General features: G+C 41.8%; 1 protein-coding gene and 1 long non-coding RNA gene across 4 annotated transcripts in view; both read left to right on the top strand.

Annotated features, from left to right (window-relative positions):
* LOC115443534 (terminal nucleotidyltransferase 5C) overlaps window positions 1-13495 on the top strand; it is a 197414-nt gene that overhangs the window by 93396 nt on the left and 90523 nt on the right. The window lies entirely within an intron of this gene.
* Window positions 5887-6719, top strand: LOC119189883. The gene is made up of 2 exons (XR_005112649.1): window positions 5887-6455; window positions 6548-6719. It is a non-coding gene; the product is annotated as an uncharacterized LOC119189883 (long non-coding RNA).

Genomic DNA, 13495 nt, shown 5'->3' with positions numbered 1-13495 from the left:
AGGGCATGTTCTCATCAATAAAAAACGAAATTAAAGAACTTACCAGCTCCTTAAAATCAGCCTCAGAGGACATCACAGATTTTCGAAAGGAGTTAGGAGATATGAAATCACAACTAAAAGATCTAGACAAATATAAAGCTGAAGTTGCCACCCTTCGTGCTGAGGTGTCTTTACTACGTCAAGAGCTACAGGTCAAAGAGCAAAGACAACTCCTCAAGGATGTTGAAGTCACTGGCTTAACTGAACAGAAGGGCGAAAATCTCAATCAACTGGTTAACGTAATCTCAACGAAGTTGGGTGTTGAACTGGACCCGCGAGACGTGGAGGACGTGAGAAGAGTCGGCGTGCGCGGCAGTGAAACTAGTGGCGCGGGTAAACCAAGGCCGATTATTCTCACACTGACGCGACGTGCACCCCGTGACAAGCTGATCCGTGCCGCCCGGGTGCGTCGCGGCCTCACGACTGACGTGTTGGAGATACCGGGGAACTCTCAGAAGGTCTACATCAATGAACACCTCACCAAAGAAAACAGAGTATTGTTTAGTAAAGCTCGAAAGACAGGATCCGAGTTACACTTCAAATACGTCTGGTCATCAAATGGTAATATTTTCATGCGGCGTTCAGAGACTAGCTCGGTAGTACATGTTACCTCAGAAGCCATTCTTTACAAGCTCGCCCCTCAGAAAATACCTACATTTCTCACACAAGATACACATAATTGCTCCTAACAAAAGTAATCCCAATCAACCTCATAACATTTTTGCCCTACTTACACATTATTATGAATCTCTACCCACTCAACAACTCACACTAGTCAACCTTGCGATCTCAGCTCTTTTTCAAGTTAACTACATTTCTTCGACTGCTCATTTCAATTTTAAACAACGAAATCACTCCACTAAAAATACCAACTTACTCCACTACAACTTATTTTTATTTTTACAAGACAGCTACATTACCACATCTTCCACGTCTTACAAAACACATCTTATAGGATACATGGCGTACTCACTGCGTTCCTTTCATATCAATAACGTCGGCATAAACACGTTTTTAATTTTTGCTAAATTACAAAATGGATAATAAGAATATTAGTGATGACATTGACATCCTCACAAATACGCCTTGCTATGAAGTGGATACACCCGAAGAATGTGGCAGCTTATTTACACAAACTTCTCAGTTCAAAGTGCTTTCCTTAAATATACGCAGCATTAACAAAAACTTAGACGTCCTAAAAGTTTATTTAAAAAGATTAAAACTATTACCTGATGTAATCATTTTAACAGAGTGTTGGCTAAATGACTCGGTTATAATCGAAAGCTTGCCTGAATATACACATTATTCTACCAAAAATAATTTAAACCAAAACAGCGGCGTTGTCGCATATATTAAATCCATCTGGCCAGTAACAGTTTCCGAACCGCACGACCACGATACTTGCGGTTTGATTATCGATATCCCAAGTCAGGTACTTATCCTCGGCTTTTACAGATCCCCCTCTATAAAAAATACATATAACTTTCTCTCTTCATTAGACCAATGTTTAAATTCATACAAAGACAGGAAATGTATCATACTAGCGGGAGACATTAACATTGACATTCTGGCTGAGGGATCATCTGATTACCTATGCATGCTGGCGGAGCACGGGCTCGAACCAGTAATATCCAAGCCCACTCACCTTACCTCGTGCATAGATCACATTTTTGTAAAAACTGAATGCTCTACCTTTGGTGTGGTATGTAACTCTGATATGACAGACCATAAACCTACACTGCTAGCAATGGAAACAAAATCGAAACCCTTGAGAAAACCTAGGGTTCGTACAATAGTAGATTACGAAGGAGCAGCCAGAGAGCTTGAACAAACAGACTGGACTGAGGTTACATCGATATCTGACGTCAATTGTGCAACGGATTTTCTAACCTCCTCCATACAAAAAGCCGTAGAACACAACACAACACTGGTTAAAACTAGCAGATCTAAATATACTTTCTTTCCCTGGATGACGGCAGGTCTTTTAAGATGTGCCCGTCACCGAGATCGTCTTCACGCTAAGCATAAATCAAACCCTAAAGATGATACCATGAAAACCATTTACACACGTTATAGAAACTTTTATTATGAATTAGTTAGGAAACAAAAATACAGTATGAACAAAATCAGCTACAGTCAAACACAAACAACACAAAACAACTCTGGAGTACAATAAAAAAGATTAGCAACCTAAAAACCAAAGGCCAGCAAACACCCGACTTAGTTTCCCTAACAAACGATCCAACAGAATCCTTGAACGTGGTTAATCGTTTCTTCTGTAACGTCGGCCCCAATCTTGCAAAAAATATCCTCGATCGGACACACAATACTGAGGAAAATCTAGCACTGAAAACAAAACTTATTAATCCTCCAGTTAATTCTTTATTCTTAGAACCAACCAACCAACAAGAAGTAATTTCTATCATCAGTGATCTGAAATCTGATAGCGCTCCCGGCCTAGACAGAATAACTAGTCGCTTAATAAAATATACTCAACGGCAAATCGTAGAACCCCTTGTCCACATTTATAATCTAAGCCTGTCTTCCGGTATCTTCCCAAACTCCTGGAAGATCTCCTCTGTAACACCAATTCACAAAGAAGGCCCGAAAGACGTTCCTGGAAATTACAGACCAATTTCTCTGCTAAGTGTCCTGTCCAAGATTCTTGAGAAAATTGTCAACAAGCGCCTAGTTAAGTTCATAGAAGAACTTGGCATTCTGTGTTCTCAGCAATTTGGGTTTAGGCAAAACAAGTCTACTGAAGCTGCCATTACCCAGCTGTTAGATCTGATCTCAGGCTACTTGGACAACGGAAATTGTTGCATAGGTGTTTTTCTAGACCTTGCTAAGGCCTTTGACACTGTATCTTCCAAAATTCTCTTGAAGAAACTAGAATACTTTGGTGTCAGGGGTATAGCTCTCCGCTGGTTTGATAGTTATTTGTCAAACAGAACTCAATTAGTCAGCTTAGGTTCCCACAAGAGTCAACAACTTCCAATCGAATACGGGGTCCCCCAAGGTAGTATACTAGGTCCTACACTATTCATAATATACATGAATGACATCCTACACCTAAATCTACAAGGTGCTGAAATAATTTGTTATGCAGACGACACCATACTTTTGTTTAATGCCAAAGACTGGGACAAAACCTATGAAAATGCTGAAAAGGGTCTGTCAGACATTATAAAGTGGTTAGAAAATAATCTCCTAACCCTCAATTTTAAGAAAACTAAATATATATGCTTCCATAAAACTTCAGCATCTAGCCCCCAAACAAAAAAGGACATCACATATCATACTTGCTGCAATGAACCCCAAGGCAACTGCGAATGCTATACAATCGAACGCGTTGAAGTAATTAAGTACCTGGGAATTATGCTAGACCAGAACTGCAACTTTAAAGCTCACATACTTAACGTCTCTAAACGCATTAGAAAAACAGCTGCGATTCTCAAAAAACTTCGGGACTCTGCCAACAAAGAACTACTAAAACGAATTTACCTTGCCATCAGTCAACCGATACTAATCTACTGTATAACAATCTGGGGCAGTGCAGCAAAAACGTTCCTATTGAACGTCGAAAGAGCACAAAGGTCTGTGTTGAAAACAATGCTCAAAAAGCCTTTCAGATACTCAACATTTGACCTTTACAAAGAAGCTCAAATCCTCACGGTGCGACAACTTTTCATCCTCAGGCTAACTCTATACATGCACAAAAACATTATCGGCACCACCACCTACAAGGCAATGCTTCAAGAAAGGGTTTTCAAATTTACACTACCCTATGTACACTCATCCTTCGCACGCAGATTCGGCTTTTTCATAAGAGCGAATATATATAACACCGCAGTCAAAAAATGTAACTTCAAACATTGCTCTGTGCGCGAAGCTAAAAAGAAAATTACTGACTGGTTAATATCCCTGGACTATACTGACACTGAATCTTTACTGTATTAAAGTTTTAACTGTTTTTTTTCTTTTTTTTTTTGCTTGTTGTTTTACCGCTGCTGCACCCGATGCGGGGCACCACTCACTTACTTACTTAATTTATATAAATTGATCTCATTTTATCTAAAAAAATTTTTTGTTTCCCTTTGGTTATTTCTTTTCTTTGGCAACCATGGCTGGCATGGCATTTAAATACCAATGAAAGTTATTATTATTATGTTATTATTATTTTTTTTTTTGTATCTTTCTTATTTGAAACTTCATGCATTCTTTTCATTTAAATTTCGAATTTGTATAATTACCCAAGTACCTATGTTTGCCAAGTTTGTATAGAGATACTTATTATATTTTTTTATTCTTTCTTCTTTGTTATATAAAAGAGTTTGTAGATTTTAGTTTGTTTATTATTATTATAATTTTTTTAGAATAACTGTTTTTATTTGTCTGTAATTTGCATTATCGGCTACTCATGAGTTTTTGACTCTCATTATAGGTATCCCAAGATACAGGCATAGCCTAGTTTGGGGACCCCTGACAATAATTGAAATGCTTAAACTCAGATATGCCAATTACTGTTTATGTACTTCGTAATGTTATTATTTCTGTGTTCTTTTTGTTGCAATAAAGTTAAATTATTATTATTATTATTAGAGACGCGGCGATAGCCTAGTTGGGTGTGGAACGGACTGCCAAGACTAATGCCCGCAGGTTCAAAACCCAAGGGCACACACACCTCTGACTTTTCTAAAAATCATGTGTGTATTCTTTGTGAATTTATCGTTCGCTTTAACGGTGAAGGAAAACATCGTGAGGAAACCTGCACATCTGAGAAGTTCTCTATAGGAATTTCGAAGGTATGTGGTGTCTACCACTCTGCGCTAGGCCAGCGTGGTGGACTAAGGCCTAATCCCTCAATAGTAGAGGAGGCCCGTGCTCAGCAGTGGGCAAGTACCTATATAATACAGGGCTGATATTATTATTATTATTATATATTAATGTTTGGGTTCGCCGACTAAATTCATTTACGGGAATTAACATTGCTTGTTTCAAGAATTATATCCATCTATGTCCAGATTCAAATATATTAAATGTATGAGTTAATTATGAAAAACTGTCAAACATGTTTACATTTTTTTTACATTTGAAGAATATTTATAAGAATACTAAGCTTATTTGCGTACAAAAAATTATTAAAGCAATTTTTCCCTCGCTAGTTTAATATGTATTAGTTTTCCTTAACCCACAAAATCTCACGGTTGTACATTACTGAGTTAGTGTGATAAATCACCGCGATGGTGTACGTGAGCCGGGTAATGTATCGCGTATGTTGGCTCACATAATACGACGAAAGTGCTTTAAAGCCTAAATATATTCCTCCGTAAAATGTATATGAAAGACAAGATTTTTAGTTCATTTTTTTTTTATTTTTAATTCGGTAATGATCAAGATTTTTATAGCTGATAACAAGGTTCAAACGCAAAGAAAAACTCTTGCTTGATTGTCAACTATGTACTTTATTACATAAATATATGCACAGAAACCGCACGTATAAAATAGGCTCTACATCGTACTGAGCCATTCCCAGCAGTGGCCCAAATATAGCGAAACCTTCGGAACGTAGAATTGAGGTCTTATTTCGTATAATAATCACAAAAGTAATAAAGGCAAACGATCGTACATTCTTATCCCAGTTAATTAATCTCATTATATTCGTGTAAACATTATTTTGTACGGAACGTTCGTCAAAAATATATAGCCGAACAATGAATATTGTTATAGATTTAGGATTTTGTTTCTTAAATTTTACAAAAGAAAGAAAGAAAGAAAGAAAGAAAGATGTATTTATTGCTGGCATTAAAACACATAACAAAACAACAACAATACGAACGTCTAAATATAAATAATTGTTTATGTAAGTAATATTAATTACTTACAATAGAAAATAATAATAATAAATAAATAAACAAATACCAGCAATGGCACCTCTCATTCAGCTGAATGCTGTTGTACCAGGTAAGTGGTACTGCAGCGCTGATTTTCGATGAGAGGGCCAGGAGACGTGCGGACGCATAGTCGGCTTATATATTATACAATATTGGGATTATGCATTTATTATGTTATTTATGGCACGAGCCGAACATAACTCACAACGCTCACAACCGGGCCCGGCGGCGAGTTGCGCACACGCTCCGGTGCGCAGCGTATATTAGTCTTAAATTCGATTGCTTAAATTCACTGTCCAAGTAGAAAACGAAACTAAAACAAAATATATATACCTAAGTAATAGTCATTGTACAATAATAAATTGTGTAACTATTAACTTTGGGGGTACAATACACGTTGAAATAATGCCACACGCCACTCATTAACAAAGTACCACTATGCAGCAATGGGATTAGTCATGGCGGCCACTATCACTGATCGTGAAACAACATCCACCTCGCCGCCCGGACGAATACGTGAAGGTAGGTAATTAACAATATAGCTGTATATTAATTATACAACTTTAGCAAATATTGTTTATAAAGATGTTTAAATGTATTTACATTATTTTTAGACCGACATGGAGGAGGAATGTTGTTCCAACAGTGCGTGGCGGCATACCTAAAGGATCCCCGAAAGGCAGTGGTCCTGTGATGTGGAGTCATCATTGGATTAGTTATAGTTCGCGTGCCAAATCTGAAATGGTCTTGTCTCCAACATAGTTTGTTATAAAGGTATTTTGGCTTTTTTGTCTTTACTATACCAAAAGTAAACTGGCCAGGTGTAATTCTCGCCTTGCTGCCATGTTTAGTACGTTGCCTTCATTTAAAAACGGCGTAACATGGCTACGACTGGGAATACTGAAACAGAACCTAGCGCACGCGTTTTGCACACGCTGTATTAGTTTAACGGTCCGCGATAACAAGCAAGGCCCGTACACTGTATCACAGTAATTCAAACGTGATAGAATTAAACTATCTACAAGCCTCCTTCTTATATCAATACTAAGATACTGTCTGAATTTATATAATATTTTGAGTCTGTAGAAACAGTTTTTATAACATTGTTTATATGTAATTCGAAATGCAGTTCCTGATCGACAATGAGTCCCAGGTTGCGCGCAGTTTCCACCCGTTCTATATTTTTCCCCATGAGCTTTATCTGTGGGTCAGCCCGTATGACGTTGTTAATTTGTGTCCTGCTTCCCAAAACTAAAAATTTCGTTTTATCTGGATTTAAAACCAGGGTGTTACTATCGGACCAAGATACCACCGCTTGAAGTTCCTTATTGATATTATAGACGGTTGACGCCAAATCGTCTAATTTGCACGACATATATAATTGAATGTCATCTGCGTACATATGAAATTTGCAGTTCGACAAACAGTGGGTAATATCCGCGCTGTATATAATATACAGCAGAGGGCCCAGAATTGATCCCTGAGGGATTCCTCTGGTCACGGTTCGCGGAGAGGATCGTAAATAAGACCCATCATTTTGCTGTATTTCGACAACTTGCGAGCGACCTGTCAAATAGCTATGAAACCATTTAATAGTATTCAACTCAAATCCGTAATAACGGAGCTTAGACATTAGTAAATTTATGTTTATAGTATCAAACGCTCGCGAGAAGTCTAGCAGTGTAAGGATGGTTGCTTCTCCGCGATCCCGTGCCTCAAGGATGTTACCCACAACATCCAGTAAGGCAGTAGCACAGCCACGACCCTGTCTAAAACCAGACTGGAGGTCCGGCAGAATATTATTTGTCTCGAGATACGTTAAGACCTGTGAATACACAACGCGTTCCAAAATTTTCGACAGGCAGGGTAGGATGCTTATAGGACGTAATTCCCTAAAAGTTAAAGGGTTATTATTTTTTGGAAGTGGCCTGACGATCGCAGAGCGCCATAGACTGGGAAATGTATCAGTCTTGATGGAAGTATTAATGATCGATGTTATAGCTTTCAGAGTTTGAGGTAGTGTTAGTCGAATCATGTCTCTGGTGATACCATCAATACCCTGAGCATTAGTAGAGATGTTTTTAATTATAGTAAGAACAGCATTCTCATCTACTTGCTTCAGAGAGAATGTCGCCGGGCCAAACCTGTTAAATTCATAAAAAAGTTAAGTAGGATAGGGACACCTCTTGATTACCGGGGATGTCTAAAAAAAGCACGATTTATCTCATCAGGGTCGCGAAGATGATCAGGAAGCTCGGCAAACTTGGACGACGGATATACTTGTGATTTTAAATTTTTCCACAAAGATTTAGAATTAACTATATTTTCATTGATGTATTTAGTAAAATAGGCTTGTTTTTCACAATGTAATGATTTTACTACCTGGCGCTTCAATTGTAAATAATAATCTTTGTGGATTTGTTGGTTAGTTAATTTATATCGATTCTTAGCTTCGTCGCGTAATCTACACATTAATTTTATTGTTGGTGTTATCCAAGGCGTGGGCTGATTACGAAAGGTTTTACGTTTGATTGGAGCGTGTATGTCAAATAACTGTATAATATATGTGTTAAACAACGACAACATTTCGTCAACCTCTTGCAAACTGCAAATATAGAACCAAGGAAAGGATTCAAGATCACGTTCAAACTGATCAAATACAATGTTATGTATTTGGCGGTATACTATTAATCTACTGACAGGTTTTTCCTTTTTGAACACTAGTTGGCACGTGATAAACGAATGATTACCCAGCTCACTTATGTGATGAACAGAAAGACACCTGTATCTAGCGTCGGTACAAATAATGTCAATAAGTGAACAGCTATCATTTACAAAATGTGTTGGTGAAGACACAATCTGGACACACCCACTATAGTGTACAAAGTCCATAAGACGTTTTGCTCTACTATTCCCTATGTCTAATAAATTTACATTGAAGTCACCGAGCAGGATAACGTGGTCATAAGGCGCAAGTGCACTAATGCTCAAGGTCAGCGAGTCTAGGAACAAGTCAAGGTCCAACCAGGGTGGCCTGTAGGCTGTGCCAAATAGGAGAGTTTTTTGTTTAAAGTGAGGCTCATCCAAAGTTGCTCGACCAAGGGATGTTCAGGATGCGGTCGGATTCGCGCATTAATGCCCGATCTTATGTAAAAACCTACTCCCCCACCTCGACCCCTACGCACCGTCGTAGGTCGCGGAATAAAAATATCCAACAAAAATGGTTAAACGGATTTAGACGTTTTAAAAGGCGAGTTCTACAGCTCTAACCTAAAAATTAATTTAAGTTCAGACATGTTTTGATTAGAAAATAAACTCGACTAAAGCATTGTCGCTTTGTATAAATTCAGTGACGTGATTACACGTCGCACAAAATAATACTGAACGACGCAAATAATATGTCGTATACGTCACAAGTTAATTGTTTACGGATTATTACGTGTATTTACGTCATACACAATGTTCGTCAACATTTCTAAAGTATTTACATGGAATAGTTTATAAAAGAAAGTGCCATTATACAATGAACGTTATCAAACTGAAAATGCGAACAAAAATTATATAACCGAATGACGTCTTGAGACGTTCAAGTTATGTTTTATGGTTACCACTTACCACCAATTTATAAACAGTAGATTGCTACTGTTTATAAATTACGACCGAAGACTTTATATTTCAAACACTACGACAATAAATTTGATCATAATTGGGGTCTAACTATAGCGTTTGTTATCATGCGAGCAACTACCTCGTTTTTCAGTATAAAAAAATAAACCGTAAAACGGGCCCCCTCTACATAAATCACGTTGATAGATCAAAATTCGTAATTCAGGCCAAATATTGACTCAATTGTGTTTGCCGTCGGCGCGTGAACGTAATGTGATTTTAGTTTAAGTCGTTCACATTTACATCCTTGCCAAGTCCCCCAATGCCGCTACTTTCAATATATTTAATATAGGCCAGTATCGATTTAGGAATATGATCGAAAATCGCTTGAAAATAAATTAGAAACGGAAATGATGCTTAGCAGATATAGAAGGCACATATTTAGGTCGGTATAATATTTATCGACGGGTCTAAGGCTAATTGTCGTAAGCGACATTGTTTTGCGACCCTGTTTCATAAATATTTAAAACCAGCTCTTTTTTCTATGTTTTTTAAACTAGTTAAATTTTTTTCTAAACATAATGTCGCTTTTGTCAATTAGCCTTTTGACCGTCATTATTATTTATTTAATTCCTTATTGTACATATAGTATATAGTAGTATAGGTAGAGCGAACAACAGTGATGGCCCTGGAGGCATGATTTATAATCACGAATCGTGATGGTCATTTACTATCGATTATTGAGTGAAAATGCTATCATTCGATTTGTAGTCAGGCCTAAGGAGACAAATGACGAATTTGACATAATCCAGAGGCTCCTGTTTTTGGTGCGCGCGCTCTGTGTGCAACTACCTCGCGTTTGCTGCGTTTTAGTTTGAAGTACGTAGTGTGCATAATAATAATGCTCTGAGAAGTAAACAAACGCTGCGCAGTATCATTCAGTAGGTACTTTCTATATTAAAGTTATGCTACTTTTTGAACAGCGTGGCGTTTACATTACGCATATCGTCACCCTAAATCTACAACTAAATGTAACACGTTAGAATATCGATCGTACAGTTTATATCTCGATAAGTAATCCTCGTGGTGGTTGCGAGCCGATAGCGGCTGACGTCAGCACCCTCTCGACGTCCTGTCAGGTTTATGGCGAATAATTCAGTTCCGTGACCTCGTTGACTATGCCTAGATTGATCAGTGGTTATGCCTTTTTTTTTTTTGTTTGTTTTCGCGGAGAAAGTGCCTTATGACTACCGCCCAGCCTTCGGGGGGGGCGACTGAGCGGTTATGTTGGGGTCACCGTGCCTTACGGCCCGGCGTTGAGCCACCCGGATTTGATTTTGACCTTCGGGTGACCGCCGGGCCGAGTCCCTAACCTATTTTCACGCACGGCATACCAACTAAAACTCCGCGGTGGCCGTCTTCGGCGCATTAGGGACGACTGTGGGCTTCCTCTGACAAAATGTTTAAGTTTTCGTCCGCAGTCGTCCCTGCGCGGTGCCGCCTGTTGCGGCCCGTCTCCTATGGGGGGGCTCAGAAGCCCCCGCGTAACCGAAGGACGCTCTCGGCGTCAACGGCAGCATGAGGCCTACCTTCCACGCTGCCGTCCATCTCGGGGGTCATCACAATGTGCGAGATGTGCACAACGTACACTAAGGGCGGACGGCCCCCAGCCGCCCGCCGACGACCCCCCGATGGCCCCTATTAGTCGCCTTTACGACAGGCAGGGGATACCGTGGTGGAATTCTCCAAACGCCCCCATTCCACAGGGCGGGAGACGCCGGTCAGTCGTCCGCCCGGCGCCTCCTACGTCTCCTCTGGCGGCGGGAGGGATCTGCTCTCTCCCGATCCCTCTCGGCACTCTCCTTCTGCGAGATGACTACCTCACAAAAGTGGGCCACCGCACGCCAGGATCTTTGGCTGCCGACCATGGAAGCGACCACGGCTGGCAGCGAAAGATCTCCTCCGACGACTGATCTAAGGGCGCTGCGCTCTTCGTCCCAGGCTGGACAGAACTCCAAAGTATGTTGGGCCGTATCCAGCGGGCAGTTGTCACAGTGGTGACACACGGCCGACACCTCCGTACCTACGATCCGGTACAGATACTCACCGAAGCAGCCATGCCCGGTGAGTACCTGTGATAACCGAAAAGGTTGCCGCACCGTGGCGCCTGTCTAGCCACTCGGCAAAGACAGGCCGCACTGCCGCAACGGTCCGGAGCCCCGCTGTCGGGGCCTCCAGCCTGAGACGCCACTCCTCCACGGCGGCTCGTCGTAAGGAGGCCCTCTTGGCCTCCACCTCCTTCAGGGCCGGACGCTGCCCGCGACTGAACGCCTCCTCCCGCCAATGAAAGGCACCAGACAGAGATTTGGCGTCCAGATCCCAGGGCAGGAATCCAGCCAATAAGCAAGCCGCCTCGAACGAAACCGTGCGGTATGCCCTAATCGCCCGCTGCGCCACTACGCGCTGCGGAGCCCGCAAGAGAGCGGCAGAACGCTCTCTTAGGGCATCAGCCCAGACAGGGCTGCCGTATAGTGCCATGGACCGCACGACTCCGTGGTACAACCTTCGGCAAGGGATACCAGGACCCTCCAGGTTGGGCAGCAGACTGGAAAGAGCGCCCGCTGCCCGGGACAATTTCGTCCGCAGCTTTAAGAAATGGGTGCGGAATTCCCATCGGCTATCTAACACTAGACCTAAGTATTTCATATCTTTGCCGATGGGAATCCGCACCCCCTCCACAACGATGTGGGCGCCGGCTGGTGGCCCTCTGCGAGGCCCGTGAAAACAAATGGCCTCGGTCTTCTCGAGGGCCACCTTCAAACCTAAACGTCGAATTCGGCTAACAACGTGGCCGGTGCCCACCGCCGCTAAAATTGCGGCGCCCTGGAAGGTCCTAGATGTCGCCGTGATCAATGTGTCGTCAGCGTAACATGTCACGCCGACTCCCCGGAGATTAGCACCACGGAGCACCCAGTCATACCCGATGTTCCACAGGAGAGGGCCCAAAACCGAGCCCTGTGGAACACCGCAAGACATTGCTCTGCGATGCCACCCGTCGGCACCCGGATACACTACGTGCCTGTCGGACAGATACGCGTGCACCAGACGCCGAAGATAGGGCGGCACCACGTGGTACCGCAGTGCCTCGTGGATGCAGGGCCAGGGCAACGAGTTAAATGCATTGGAGATATCCAACGATACCGCTATAACTACGCTGCCTCCGGCCACTGCTTCCTCCGCCTGTGACTTCACCCGCAGAATCGCGTGGACGGTGGAACGTCCCCTCCTATCAGTGGTTATGCCTACAAACTTTGAAGTAATCTAAGTTTGGCTCAACTTAAGACTACTTAACAAAGAATTAAGGCGTTGCTGTCTGAAAAGATTTTCGATTTCAACCTTTTTCTAAAAGCGTATTTTTTTGTGTTTTTTCGTCGATGTAATAGGGGCGGGTTTACCGCTACTTCAGGTACAAATAGTATACAATTTTACCAGAAAGGACTTCCAGGCAGGCGAAGTCGTTGGCAACACCTATATAAGACTTATTTGGGACAGTAGGATAAAACAGTATCTGCTAATAGATTTGCCCAGCATCCCTTCGACGCCTGGCGCCGGCGCCGCGTCGTCGCGCCCCATGATTGCCGCCTGCCGCCTGCCGACCTACGGCCGCAATTAACTACTGCCTGACACGCCCATCAATCGCTATTTACATGCCGCTGATTACGGGTTCAAGTGTGGATGGGATGTATGGGTTGTATGTACAGCGACTATAGGATTGGAATGGATTGCTGAAACGCTCCGCAATTCAAAACCTAAGGCGCATATATTGTATACATGGCATCACGCCTTCTATTTCAAGGGTGAGCAGAAGTCTATACAGGTTACATTTCGCAAGTTATGTTACGTCCCAAATATTAGGGAGCGAGGTTATAACTCAGTGCGCAATCACAGCCATCTGG

Source organism: Manduca sexta, chromosome 20 (genome assembly GCF_014839805.1).
Source record: "Manduca sexta isolate Smith_Timp_Sample1 chromosome 20, JHU_Msex_v1.0, whole genome shotgun sequence".
Taxonomy (NCBI): Eukaryota; Metazoa; Arthropoda; class Insecta; order Lepidoptera; family Sphingidae; genus Manduca; species Manduca sexta.
This window is presented reverse-complemented; position numbering and strand designations above follow the sequence as displayed.